The sequence below is a fragment of the Rhagoletis pomonella genome, unplaced genomic scaffold, assembly GCF_013731165.1.
Source record: "Rhagoletis pomonella isolate Grant_MI unplaced genomic scaffold, Rhpom_1.0 Rhpom_scaffold_00010, whole genome shotgun sequence".
Classification (NCBI taxonomy): Eukaryota; Metazoa; Arthropoda; class Insecta; order Diptera; family Tephritidae; genus Rhagoletis; species Rhagoletis pomonella.
Genome location: NW_023458564.1, coordinates 11,337,674 through 11,337,917, shown reverse-complemented (window position 1 = coordinate 11,337,917; position 244 = coordinate 11,337,674).

Here is a 244-nt window from a genome sequence, read left to right as displayed (position 1 = left end):
GGGGTGATTGGGGTCTGTGTGGAGGGTGCACATAAAATGAAATTTTCAGAAGTGATTGGGGTCTGTGTGGAGGGTGCACATAAGAAATTTAATGTGTGTATCATTGCACGTTTTGCAATTAATTCTGTTTGGCTTTACGTGTTTTTTTGGATTTTTATTATTGTTTTGCCGCAAGATTGGCAGTCCTGCCTTTTACTAATAAATAAACAGAAACAGCTGGCGAATGTTTACAATTATTAAAAAA